The sequence below is a fragment of the Rousettus aegyptiacus genome, unplaced genomic scaffold, assembly GCF_014176215.1.
Source record: "Rousettus aegyptiacus isolate mRouAeg1 unplaced genomic scaffold, mRouAeg1.p scaffold_m13_p_3, whole genome shotgun sequence".
NCBI lineage: Eukaryota > Metazoa > Chordata > Mammalia > Chiroptera > Pteropodidae > Rousettus > Rousettus aegyptiacus.
Window position 1 is genome coordinate 47,755,099 of NW_023416306.1, and position 14,395 is coordinate 47,769,493.

The 14,395-nt window shown below is 35.2% G+C and overlaps 2 long non-coding RNA genes across 11 annotated transcripts in view; one reads left to right on the plus strand and one right to left on the minus strand.

Moving 5' to 3' along the window:
• Positions 1-14,395, plus strand: part of LOC118614953 — a 145,185-nt gene that overhangs the window by 100,129 nt on the left and 30,661 nt on the right. The window lies entirely within an intron of this gene.
• LOC118614952 overlaps positions 1-14,395 on the minus strand; it is a 93,312-nt gene that overhangs the window by 16,411 nt on the left and 62,506 nt on the right. The window lies entirely within an intron of this gene.

Consider the following 14,395-nt stretch of genomic DNA (forward strand, 5'->3'; position numbering starts at 1 on the left):
TAAACCAACAGGTACATAAAGATCTTCAGCATCACTCATTATCAGGGAAATGAGAATCAAAACCACAGTGGAATATCACCTCACACCTGCTAGAATGTCTATTATCAAAAAGACAGGAAGAGAGTGCAAGACAGGAAGAGAGTGCAACAAAATCCAGCATCCATTTATGATGAAAACTCGCAGTAAAGTGGAAATAGAAGGGACATACTTCGACATAATAATAAAGGCCACATACGACAAACCTACAGCTAACATCACGCTCAATGAGAAAAGGCTAAAAGCATTTTTTCTTAAGATCAGCAACAAGACAAAGATGCCCACTTTCACCAGTTCTGTTCAACATTGTATTGGAAGTCCTAGCTACAACAATCAGGGAAGAAAGAAAGAAGTAAAACTGCCATTATTTGTATATATAAAATACCACATCTAGAGAACCCTGAAGAGTCCACACGCACACGCAAACTATTAAAACTGATCAATAAGTTCAGTAAAGTATCAGGACACAAAATTAATATTGAGAAGTCAATTGTATTTTTATACACCAATGACAAACTTTCAGAAAGAGAAATTAAAACAATCCCATTTACAATTGTATTGAAAACAATAAAATGCCTAGAAATCAAAGTAACCAAGGAGCTAAAAGACTGGTTCTCAGAAAATTGTCATTAAAAAAAGAAACTGAAGAAGATACAAATAAATAGAAGCATATACTGTGCTCATGGGTAAGAAGAATCACCATCATTAAAATGGCCATACTACTCAACGCAATCTATAGATTCAATGCAACCCCTATCAAAATACTAATGGCATTCTTTTCAGAGACTAGAATAATCCAAAAATTTACATGGAACCATAAAAGATCCCAAATAGCCATGGCAATCTTGAGGAAGAACAAATTTGGAGGTATCATACTATCTGATATCAAAGTCGATAGTAATCAAAACAATACGGCACTAGCATAAAAAAAAAGATACATTGATTAATGGAACAGAATAGAGAGCCTAGAAATACGCATCTATATGCTCGTTTAATATATGACAAAAGAGGCAAGAATACACAATGGGGTAAAGAGAGTCTTTTCAATAAATGATGTTGGGAAAATTGGATGGATATATTAAAAAAAATAAAATGACCACCTTATTTCACCATATACAAGAAAAGACTTCTTAAAGACTTAACTGTAAGACCTGAAACCATAAAACTTCTAGGAAAACACATAGGCAGTAAGTTCTCTGATATTACAGTAATTTCTTTTTGGATATATGGATATATCTCTTCAAGCAAGGGACACAAACAAAAAATAAACAAATGGGACTACATCAAACTAAAAAGTTTTTGCACAGTAAAGGAAACCATTAACTAAACAAAAAGACAACCTACTGAATGGGAGAAGATATTCACTTACAATACATCTGATAAGGGGTTAATATACACAATCTATAAAGGATTCAAATAACAACAAAAAAACAAGCAATCCAATTAAAAAATGGGCAGAAGACCCAAACAGATATTTCTCCAGAGAGGAAATACAGATGGCTAATAGACATGAAAAGATGCTCAAGGTCACTAATCATCGGAGAAATGCAAATTAAAATCATGATGAGATATTACCTCACACCTGTCAGAATGGCTATTATCAAAAATCAAACAAGTGTTGGTGAGGCTGTGGAGAAAAGGGAACCCTCATACACTGTTAGTAAGATTGTGAATTGGTACAGCCACTACGGAAAACAGTCTAGAGGTTTCTCAAAAAATTAAAAAGAAATCTACCTTTGACTCAGAAATTTCACTTCTGGGTATTTATCCAAAGAAAACCAAAACAATAATTCATGAAGATTGATGCATCCCTATGTTCACAGCAGCACTATTCACAATAGCCAAGATATGGAAGCAATCTAAATGCCCATCAACAGATGAGTGGATAAAGAAGTTATGGTTCATATATACAATGGAATATTACTCAGTCATAAAAAATTAAATCCTACCATTTGCAATGACATGGATGGACCTAGGGGTTATTATGCTGAGAGAAATAAGTCAGAGAAAAATAAATACCATATGGTTTCACTTATATGAGGAATCTAAGGAATAAAATGAACAAACTAATCAAAAACAGACTTACAGCTATAGAGGACAATCTGATGATGGCCAGAGTGCAAGGAGGTTGTAAGGCTGAGAGAAAGCGGTGAAGGATTAAAGAAGTATAAATTAGTACTTAATGGTCACAGGGATGCAGATCATCCCCTATATTCAAAGAGAATGCAGAGCCAGAGGGGTGATAGAGTCATTGGGGGTGGGGAGGATCATTTCATAAACTGTATAAATGTCTAACCAATGTACTGTGTACTTGAAACTGATAAATTGATAAAAAGATACAAAAAAATGATAAGTAACAAGTGTTGGTGAGGATGTGGAAAAAGGGAACTCTTGTGCACTATTGGTGGGAATGTAAATTGTTGCAGCCACTGTGGAAAACAATATGGAGTTTCCTCAAAAATTAAAAATAGAACTATCATAATTCAGTAATTCCATTTCTGGATATTTATCTGAAGAAAATGAAAACACTAACATGGAAAGATATTGTACCCCCATGTTCACTGCAGCATCATTTATAGTAGCCAAGATATAGAAACAATCTCAGTGTCCATCGATGGACAGTTAAATATCATTTAAATAAAGAAAAAATCTTGTCTTTTGTAACAACATGGATAGAATTTGAGGGCACTCTGCTAAGTAAAATAAGTCAGGGAAAGAGAAATACCACATGATCTCATGTGTGAAATCTGGGAAAAAAAAACAAAAAAACAAAAAACACCACCACCAAGATCATAGATACAGAGAACTGATTTCCAGGAGTGGAGGTGGCTGAAATGGGTGAAGGTGGGAGGTGGTCACAAGGTACAAACTTCCCATGATGAAACAAATATGGGGAGGTCATGTACAGCAAGGTGACTAGAGGTCTAGAATCCATAATACTGTACTGCATATTTGAAAGTTGCTAAGAGACATAATCTTAAAAGTTCTCATCACACATAAAAATATGTATATTTTGTAACTTTGTAGGGTGACGGATGTTTACTGGACTTACTGCGATGACCATTTTGCAATGTATGTAAATGTCAAATCATTATGTTTTACACCTGAAACTAATATAACATTGTATGTCAATTATACCTCAAAAACTCATACATGTGCACACCCAGTCTACACTTGATAGATTTTAGCATTTACTGTTGATTTTAAAATTTTGAAAACATCTGAAAAATAAATATTTTCTTAACAAATATACATATATTTGGTTTGATATATATCTCAATCCAAAAGCTAGTATCATAATTATGAAACATTAAAGTATTTCTATTAAATCAGTAACAAAAACAAGATGCCCATTACCACTGCTATTATTTAGCATCATTCTAGAAATTCTAATACATAAGAAAAAATTCAAAATTAACTATAAATATTCAAACGAATATAAATGTTTAGCAACCTTTCTAGTTAAATAACACACAAATATAGCTTTCCTACAAATCAAGAGCAATCAGATAAAAGACACAATCTAGAAATATTCTAGTTATAATAAAATACAAAACTAAAAACCAAATAAACTGGGGAAAATATCTAGGATAAAACTTCTTTGCACTAAAATAACTACAAGCCACCAGACCATTAAGAAAAATAAAAATGCCCTAACAGAAAAATGAGCAACAGATATGAAAAGTTAATTCCCCAAAAGAAGAAAAAATAGCAATAGACAAATGAAAAAAATGTTCAGTCTCACTAGTTACTAAAATGCAAAATAAAACAATGAAATATCATGTTTTTGTTTTTCAAACCATCAAAGATTTTTTTTTTAATATTTACGGAGCAAGTATGTAGAGAAACTGGCACTCCTACTGTTGGTGGTAAAACGTACATATTAGTAGATCTTTCCTACTGGACAACATGACAAATATACAAATAAACTAAACTTTAAATGTCCATTTTTTTTTTTACCCAGTAATATTTCTTCTAGAAATTTACCCTAAGTAAAAATGCATATAAACTTAGGCTTATGGATGTTCGTTAACACAGGAGTCTCCAACCCCTGGGCCACGGACTGGTACCAATCTATAGTCCATTAGGAACCAGTCCACGCATCAGGAGGTGAGTGGCCAGCGAGTGAGCGAAGCTTCGTCTGTATTTGCTGCAGTGCTCCAGTACTAGCACCAGCACCTCAGCTCCACCTCAGATCATCAGGCATTAGTTTCTCATAGGAGCACCAGTCCCTGGTGCCAAAAAGGTTGGGGACCGCTGTATTAAAGTATTGATTATAATAACAAAAAAGATAAAACGACCTAAATGTCCAACAGGGGACTGTTTGAATAAACTACAAAATTTTGATATGATTAAATATTATGTAGCTAATAAAAATGCTGCATAAAAGATTTTCACAAAAGATAGTATAATGCCATTGTAAAGTGCCATAGGTATATATGCATCCCTACATTAAAGGATTGCATTAAATAGACTCTAAGACCTTGCAACTCAAAGTGAGCTCTATGGACCAGCAGCATCAATATTGCCTGGGAACTTGCAGGGATAAAAATGCAGATTGTTGCTTCCACCCCTAGAACTAATGAATCAGAACCAGCATTTTCACAAGATCCCCATGTGATTCGTATGCACATTAAAGAGTGAGAAGCAGGCATGGGATAAAAAGAATATTTAAAGTTTTTTAGTTTATTTGTCCTACTGTCCAGTAAGAAAGTTCTACTGATGTGTATGTGTTACCACCAATAGTAGGAGTGCCAGTTTCTCTCCACTTCTCAGTCCACTTAGGTTTTCAGAGTCTCCTTTTGTTACTCCTCTTCCACCTACTCTTGCATGACCTAGTAACCTTTCATTTAATAATAACTTATTAAAGGCAGAAGATCTGAGGATGATTTGTGATGTAATAGAATGAATATAATGAGCTTCCAAATTAATATAATCTGATGAATGGTTATATTCCTTATCGGTGGGAACTTGGGATTGGGGAGGAGTCTGACTGAAATCCACTGACAAATTAATGTGTGTCACATTTACTCTCCTTGGACCCAATGAATTAGATGATACCAAAAGCTCTCATCTTCTTATAAGATTCTCATTCATTAGTTCTATACTCTAGCCACCAATTTCTGGCTGCCTATCCACTCTTTCGGACTATCTGCAGAACAGAAGATGACATTCTGGCTTCTGAACAGCATATGGACATTCATTGGTCTTTTTTTCCAAGACAGTCCTATTCTTGTACAGACATAAACTTCCAGCTTTCAACAGCTGACAGTCCAAACAAAACTTCAAATAAAAAGTGGAAACAGACTCAGACTTCATGTATAAGACAAGAATGAGAGCATTTAATGACCACTGGATGGTAAGTAATAGGAAAATCAGACCTTACATCTCTGGCAGCTTCGTCTTCTTCCAGTTCCCAACTCATAGTACTTCCTGCTCTGGAACAACCAATTGCTTTCAGTACTCTCACAAACACCATACTTTCTATGTCTTTCCTGTTACCTCAGTCTGGAATGCCCTTTAGATGTGTTGCTGCCTGGATAACCTCTGCTTATCCTTTAAGACTCAGCTCAGGATGCACCTGCTCCTCCAGGCAGCTTTTCTTCAGCTCCCAGGCTGCATGGCATGTGCTCCTCTCCATTCACTAGCACCCTGCTTTAACCTTCATTGTATCACCTAAGATCAGTGCCGTCTGATAGAAACATAACAGGAGCCAAACAAATTCAAATTTTCCAGTAGCACTTTTTTTTTTTTTAAAGAAATGGATGAAATTAATTTTAATTTTGTATTTTATTTAATTCAGCATATTCAGATGATCATTTCAACAAGTAGCCAATACCACACTAAAATTATTAGATATTTTGCAGTCTTTTATCATACCAAGTCTTTATAATCTATTATGTATTTTACACATAGAGCATACCTCAGTGCAGGCTAACCACATTTCAAGAGCTCAATAACTACATGTGGCTAATGGTGACTGTACTGGACAGCCCAACTTTGAACTGAAATAATCTACTTATGGATTTGCCTTCCCTACTAGAAGGTAAGCTACTCAAGGGCTAGGTCAATGTCTTCCTTGTAATATCATTAGTATTGCATAGTGCCTGGCATATATTGAGCATTCAATAAATATTTGCCAAACTGAATTAACCTGAAGGTATTTTGAGAGAAGTTGGCATTTTAGCAGCTGCTCAAATGAAGAGCAGCTTGTGTGTACTTCTAATAATTATGATGATAGGAATAATAACTGACATTTTTATCTTGGACTATGTTCCATGCTCTTTAAATGTATTATCTCATTTAGTCCTCACAACAACCCCAAACACTCTGTACCATTATTACCTCTACTTTATGGAAAAAGAAACTTGCTCAAAAACATACAGCTACTAAGTGGAAGAGCCTGAAATAGTTATAGAAAAACAAAGTAAATGATAATTAAACACATGCACACTATAATAAACTAAAAGTTGAAAATAAACTATATTCGCAGATGTTATAGAGGTAAGCCTTTTCCTGAATCTATTTTACTACCCCAGCCAGCATCTATTCTGGGACTTTGTGATCTGTTGAATTCTGCCTTATGCAGGATACATCTCTTTCCAAGTTTTTGAACCAGCCCTTCCTGGCTTCAGATTTACTATCTTTCACACCTTCCAAGTTGCTCACATTCTGCCTGCCTTGTTGAAATGGCAATTCTTTTCACAAACCACTCCAGTGAATAAAGTCACCTTTTTCAGAGTCTAATCTTCTCCCAGAAAGAGAAGAGCATAAACATCCTGCCTCAACCGCCGCCCCCAGAGGACACCTCAGTCTTGCTCACATGGCCTGTCAGTAGGTGAGCAATCTCTGATGTTTGTTTTTGTTTAAGGGAATGAGGCTAAATTGTGCCTCAGAAAAATGATGCAGATTGCATTTTTTTTTTTTTTTTTTTTTTTTTTTTAGTATACTAACATTCTATTATCTCTAAACCCCAGGAACCAGAACCACATCTGGCAAAGAAAATAAAGCTGGAGATGTTAGGAAAGAATAGATTAGGAGAAGCCTTGAAAACAGGCAGCCGCATTTGGATTTGATACGGTGGGAAATGAGATCCCTGGAGGGTTTCTGAGCATGGGAGTGATGTGATGAAATAGTGATTAAGGAAGACAAAAGGCAAATGGAACGAACTGAAGCGAGGGGTTAGTATCGGAGAGGAGGCGGGCATCCAGGCCGGAAGTGGAGAGAACAAGAGAACAAGCAAGGGTATTAGGAAAGGGATTCACGATTTTATTTTATCCACAATTTATTGCCCACCCTGAAGTCACTTTACTGCCCAGTTACTACCAGTTTTGAATGCTCTTACTCTATTTAGGAAAAAAATAAACCCATGAGGATGTGAATATTTTCATTAAAATGATAAAATTTCATCTCTGTAATATAATGATTTATCTGTATGTATACCCTGCTGAGTAAATGAACTTTATCTTGAGCACGTAGAACAGTTTGTGGGAAGAAACGGAACACAGAAACATTTATATTATGCCCTTATTCACAGAATGAACAAGCACAATGAAAACCAAAAATTTTAAAGCAGCCTTATGTGGGTGAAGCCCATAGGACAGAGTAGAAATGGCTATCTCCAAAGGGGCAGTCCCGGCCTGAATGCACCTCTAACTCATTGCCCTAGCAGCGGTCCTCAACCTTTTTGGCATCAGGGACTGGTGTTACTATGAGAATCTAATGCCTGATGATCTGAGATGGAGCTGAGGTGGTGATGCTAACACTGGAAACAGCTACAAATAAAGATGAAGCTTTGCTCCTTTGCCCACCACTCACCTCCTGCTGTGCAACCCAGTTCCTAACAGGCCACGGACCACTACTGGTCTGAGGCCCAGGGTTGAGGACCCCTGCCCTACAGGACTCTAAAAGTACCCTATCCCAGTCAGGTTCCACAGTTGCAGAAGATATAGTTTGACTTTTAGGTGGACCAACAATATTTGTCAAAGCCCTATACCCTAAGCTGTCATGTTCTTTAATTCTGGCTGCAATTTTAAATGGTCCAGAGATTCAAAGTTATTTTTATTCAAGTTTACATCTAGAAAAAGTCTTGGAGAAATCTGAACCCAGAATTTAAGAATATTTTTAAGCTGAACACCCTTTTTGCCAATTAAATCTAATGGAAATACATGGATGCATATTAAAATCAATTCCTTGCATAAGAACTGTGGTAAAAGGCTCAGAATTCCATCTAATCATCCTCTCCCTTTTTTGTCCTCACTTCCTTCCCACCCCCAACTTATGCTCACTGAAGCAGATAGCAAAATTTTCCTGAAGACGCTAGGGCTGAGGAGAAAGCAGTTTGTAAAAATACTAAAGAGCCTAGTATCTTTGTTTTGTTTTGGCTCCTTGCAACAGATGAAAATATTGAAGTTCATAAAGCTTAAAATAGGGCTTTCATTTCCAGCCATGATACACTATATAACCTAAAAAGCCTCCTTCTAGAAACACCTAGAATGAGTTCGGGGCACTCTCGGGCTGGGACTGCCACTAGGTGATAAATGCAAATACTGATTTAAATGTATAAAAGAAATTCACAGAGACATAAACTCCTCAATCTGAAAATATGGGTATAACCTATGACCTTCCAATCCCATGTCTAAATATGTGTGCCAGGACAGTATTTTTCAAATTCTTAGTGGAAATGAATCGTTCGGTCATGGAATCACTTTAGTAAATTGCAACCAGCATTATCATCCAGACTAAACTGGATTATAACTGAATGAAAAATAAGGGTATTATTTTGAGAAACTTTTATATATGTATACACACACAAAAATGAAGCACACATATATGCTGGGTTTCTATGTAAAACGCATCTTTAACTGTGGGTGTAGGTAAAAATTTCTGAATGCTAACTTAGAAAAGCTATTGTATGTTAGCAAAGAAAATGTACAAGAACACTCATTGAAGCATTGTTTATAATAGTGAAAAATTAAAAGCAACCTAGGACTTGGCACCGTAGGTAAATGTTGCACTTGCCTCCTCCTATGACCACATCAAAATGACAGTTAAATTATAGAGCAACCATCATTGAGAACCACTAGAGGACCTGATGAACAGAAGTCCTATAACTAAGAATTGAAGAAGCCACAATGAGACTGGTGGGAGGAGCAGAGTATGGAATGGGCAGATCCCACACCTCAGCAGGCACCAGAGGCCTGCTAAGGTATATCGTGCTCTGTAGAGTCAGCCTCTGCACATCAGCTTCTTTACTTTTGTCATGGCCAGTCCTCCCAAACAATCAGCCTGAGGGTCATTCCCTCCCACTGACATGCCAATAGCAATCAAGGCTCAACTACCACAGGGAACATACAACTCACACAAGGGACACATCTGGCGCACCCGGCTAAGGTGACCAAGGGAGACTGTACCACTGGGCCCCACAAGACACCCCCTAAATAAGGCCACTTTACTGAGACCAGGAGACATAGCACTCTACCTAATACATAGAAACACTAGGAGGCAGCCAAAATGAGGAGACAAAGAAACATGTCCCAAATGAAAAAACAACAAAACTCCAGAAAAGAACTAAACGAAATGGAGATGAGCAATCTACCAGATGCAGAGGTCAAAACACTGGTTGTGAGGATGCTCAATGATCTGAGCAAAAATGTCAACAGATAGGAAACATTAAAAATGTAGCTAGAAAACATGAAAAAGAACCATTCAGAAATAAAGAATATAATAACTCAAATGAAAAATACATTAGTGGGAATAAACTATAGATTAGATGAAGCTGAAGATCAAATCTGCAATTTAGAAGATAAGGTAACAGAAAATATCCAATCAAATATCAAAGAGAAAAAAGAATCCAAAAAAAATGAGAATAGTTTAAAGGGACTCTGGGACAACATCAGGCATACCAACATTACATCATAGTGATGCCAGAAGGAGAAGAGAGAGTGAGCAAGGAATTGAAAAACTATTTGAATACATAACAACTCCCTAACCTGGTAAAGGAAATAGACATACAAGCCTAAGAAATGCAGAGTCCCAAACAAGATGAACCCAGAGGGTCATGTCAAAATCTATTATTACAATGCAAAAGGTTAAAGACCAAGAGAGAATCTTAAAAGCAGCAAGAGAAAAGCAATTAATTACCCACAAGGGAGCTCTTGTAAGACTATAGCCGATTTCTTAACAGATGCTTTGCAGGCCAGAAAGAATAGTCATGAAATATTCAAAGTGATGAAAAGTAAAGCTCTATAACCAGAATTACTCTACTCAGCGAGGCCATGATTTAGAATCAAAGGAGAGGTAAAGTTTCTCAGACCAGAAAAAGCTGAATGAGTTCAACACTAAGCCAGTATTATAAGAAATGTTAAAGAAACTACTTTAAATAGAAAAGATAAAAAATGTAAATCAAAAAATACAGGAAAAAAATGCTAACGGACAAAGGCAAATAGGAAAAGCAGTTGATCAACTAACTATAATGCTTGTACAATGGTTAAAAGGCAAGAATGGGAAGCTCACAGGTAATTACAGCAATAAATTAAGGGATAGACAAACATACACACAAGTAAAAAAATGATAAAAACATAAAGGTGAAGGGGTAGAATAAAAATTGTAGTGATTTTAGAATATGTTTGAACTTAAGCAATCATTAACTTAAAATAAACTACTATAAATATAGCTTGGTATATATGAAACACATGGTACCACAAAACAAAAATCTACGTATATACAAGAAATAAAGAGGAAGGAATCTAAACGCATCACTATAGGAAGTCAACAACATATAAAAAAAGCAAGAGAATAAGAAAAGAGAACTATAAAAACAATCATAAAACAATAAATGGCAAAGACTCATACATATCGATAATTACTTTAAATGTAAATGAACTAAATGCTCCAATCTAAATAAGGGTGGCTCAATGGATTAAAAAGAAAAAAACAAGACCTGTACATATGCTGCCTACAAGAGACCCAGTTCAGTATCAAAAGACACACATAAAACTGAAAGTAAAGGGACGGAAAAAGATATTCTGTGCTAATGAAAACAAACAAAAAAGCTGGGGTAGCAATACCTATATTAGACAGAATAGACTTTAAAACAAGGGCTGTAACAAAAGACAAAAAAGGGTCTTTCATAAAGATGAAGGGATCAATCCAACAAGAGGACACAACTCTTGTAAACATCTATTCACCAACACAGGAGCACCTATTCATATAAAGCAAATAGTGACCGACATAAAGGGTGAGATGAACAGTAACACAGTACTGGTAGAGGACTTTTACACCCATATCAATGGATAGATCATCCAGACAGAAAATCAACATGGAAACAGTGGCCTTAAGTGACACATTAGACCAGATGGACTTAATTGATATTTTTAGGACACTTTACCCCAAAGTAGAAGAATATACATTCTTTTCAAGGGCATATCAAACATTTTTCCAGGATATACCATATAGATCACATGTTAGGCCATTAAACAAGTCTCAATACATTTAAGAAGACTAATATCCTATCAAGCATCTTCTCTGATCACAGTGGTATGAAACTAGAAGTCAATTACAAGGAAAGTAAAAAACAAACACGTGGTGGCGAAATAACATGCTATTAAACAATGAATGGATTAACAATGACATTAATAAAAAAATACCTTGAGACAAATGATTAAAAACACAAAGACTCAAAATCTATGAGACATAGCCAAAGCAGTTCCAAGAAGGAAATTAGTAGCAATACAGGCCCACCTCAAGAAACAAGAAAAATCTCAAACAGTCTAAACTTACACCTAAAGGAACTAGAAAAAGAAGAACAAAGCTCAAAGTGAACAGAAGAAAGGAAATAATAGAGATTAGAATGAAAATAAACAAAATAGAGTATTAAAAAAAATTAGAAAAGCTCAGTGAAACCAAGAGCTGGCTCTTTGAAAGATAAACAAAATTGATAAACTTTTAGCCAGACTTGTGGAGAGGGATGTGGGGTGGAGAAGGGGAGGATCTAGAGAGGGGAGGGAGGGACAGAAGGAGAGGGAGAGAGAGAGAGAGAACCCAAATAAAATCAGAAATGAAAGAGGAAAAGTGACAACTGACACTACAAAAATAAAGGATTATAAGGGAATACTATGAACAGTTATATGCCAACAAATTAAACAACCTGGAAGAAATGGATAAATTCTTAGGAACATACAATCTTCCAAGGTTGAATCAGGAAGAAACAGAATGTGAATACAGACTGATAACTACTAACAAAACTAAATCAGTAATCAAAACACTCCCAATAAAGAAAAATCCTGAACCACATGGCTCCACAAATGAATGCTATCAAACATTCAAAGACTAAATAATATCTATCCTTCTCAAACTATTACAAAAAATTAAAAAGGAAGAAAGCCTCCCAAATTCATTTTAAAAGACCAACATTACATTAATACCAACACCAAAGACACTACAAAAACAGAAAATCATAGGTCAACATCTCTGATTAACACAAATGCAAAAGTCCTAAACAAATTATTAGCAAACCTTATTCGACAATATATTAAATACTGTGATTGAGTGAGGTTTATTCCCAGGATGCAAGATTGGTTCAAAATCCACAAATCAATTAACCTGATATACCACATAAATAAAATGAAGGGTAAAAAATCATATGAGCATATCAGTAGATGTGGAAAAAGTATTTGACAAAATCCAATGTTCATTCATGATAAAAGCTTTCAGCAGAGTGGAGATTGAGGGGCACCTCTCAGCATAATAAAGGCCATATATGACAAACCCACAGGTAACATCATTCTCAACAGTGAAAATTTGAAAACGTTTTCTTTAAGATTAGGAACAAGATAGGATGTCCTTGTTCACTACTTTTATTCAACATAGTATTAAGAGGCCTAGCCATATCACTTAGACAAGGAAAAAAAGGCATCTGAATTGGGAAGGAAGAAGTGTAACTGTTATTTGTAGATGACATGATACTATATATAGAGAACCCTAAAGAGGCCACAAAAAAATTATTAGAATAAATGAATTCAGTAAAGCAGTAGTATACAAATGAATATTCAGAAATCATTTGCATTTTTATATAAACTATAAGAGAAATAACAAACTATCAGAAAGAGAAATTAAGAAAACAAGCCCATTTACAATTGCATCAAAAAGAATTTAAAAAATAAATTAACTAAGGAGGTAAAAGACCTGTACTCGGAAAACTATAAGGCACTGAAGAAAGAAATTAAAGAAGTGCAAATAAATAGAAAGATATACCATGCTCATGGATATGAAGAATTGGCATTATTAAAATATCCATACTACCCAAAGCAATCTATAGATTCAATGCAATCCTATCAAAATACCAATGGCATTTTTTCAGAGAACTAGAACAAATAATCATAAAGATTATCCAAAACTACACACACCAAAAATACCCTGTATAACAAAGCAATGCGCTTCTTGTAAGAGGAGAACAAAGCTGGAGGTTTCATGCTACCTGATATCAAACTATACTATAAAACTGTCGTAATCAAAATGATACTGGCATAAAAACCGACGCATAGATCAATGGAACAGAATAAAATGCCCAGAAATAAACCCATGCCTATATGGCCAATTCATCTAAGACAAAGGAGGCAAGAATATTCAGTGGGGTAAAGACAATCTCTTTAATGAATGGTGTTGGGAAAACTGGACAGATACATGCAAAAGAATAAAACTGGATCAGTCTTATACCGCACACAGAAATAAACTCAAAATAGATTAAAGACTTAAATGTAATTCAAGAAACCATAAAACTCCTAGAAGAAAACATATGCAGTAAACTCTTTGACATCACTCAGAAATATTTTTGGGAGGACATATTGCTAAAAGTGATGTCTCCTTAGGCAAAAGAAACAAAAGAAAAAAATAAACAAACGGGGTTATATCAAATTAAAGAGTTTTTGCACAGTGAAGGAAACTATCAACATAATGAAAACCTACTGAATGGAAGAAAATATTCACCAATGATATGTCTGATAGTCACTATATTGTATACCCCAATGATATGTCTGATAGTCACTATATTGTATACCCCAAACTAATGATATAATAGTATATGTAAACTGTAATTGAAAAAAAAACTTAAAGAGAAGCAATCTAATTCAACAGGAAAATGGATATACATATAGTGGTCTGTTCATGAAACATTACACCACATAGCAGTTAAAACGAATTGATCAGAGCTATATTCTGAAATCTAATGGTAAATTTAGAAAAAGTTGCAAAATAATATGTACAGTGTGCTTCCATTTATTTAAAGGTTTAAAATATGCAAAATGACAGTATCTATTGTTGAAAGATACAGAAGAAAGCATGCAAATTTAGGACAGTGTTC